Source organism: Solanum pennellii, chromosome 5 (genome assembly GCF_001406875.1).
Source record: "Solanum pennellii chromosome 5, SPENNV200".
Classification (NCBI taxonomy): domain Eukaryota; kingdom Viridiplantae; phylum Streptophyta; class Magnoliopsida; order Solanales; family Solanaceae; genus Solanum; species Solanum pennellii.
Genome location: NC_028641.1, coordinates 323,505 through 323,943, shown reverse-complemented (window position 1 = coordinate 323,943; position 439 = coordinate 323,505).

The following is a 439-nucleotide window of genomic DNA, read 5'->3' as shown; positions in this document are numbered from 1 at the left end:
AAATAAAAATATGCGAGTGCATTGAAGGAAGAGGCTATCCAAAGAGCAAGATGGCTCAACTTATTGAAGATCAGGATCAGCTAAAGCACGAGGTTGAGGAGCTTACTGTGCGTTTGAGTGGTAAAGAGGCTGAGATTGCTATACTCAAAGCAGAACTGTTTACTGCACAGAGTGAGGGACCTGGTTCTTCAGTGGTACAAGATCTGGAGAGAGAGAATGCTGAGTTGAAGACGAAGATAACTGCCCTGCATGAAAAGGCTATCAAAGATAATGATGCTGTCAATGCACGACTCACTCTTGTCATCCAGTCCCTGTCTCATCCTCCCCCCCTCTTCCTAGCCTGTTGAACAATCCCCCCCTGTGTCAATTTTTTTTGTGGCTTATCACTGTGTTGATGGATATTCAGTTTGTTTTTAATGTGTTAATGTTATGATGGCAT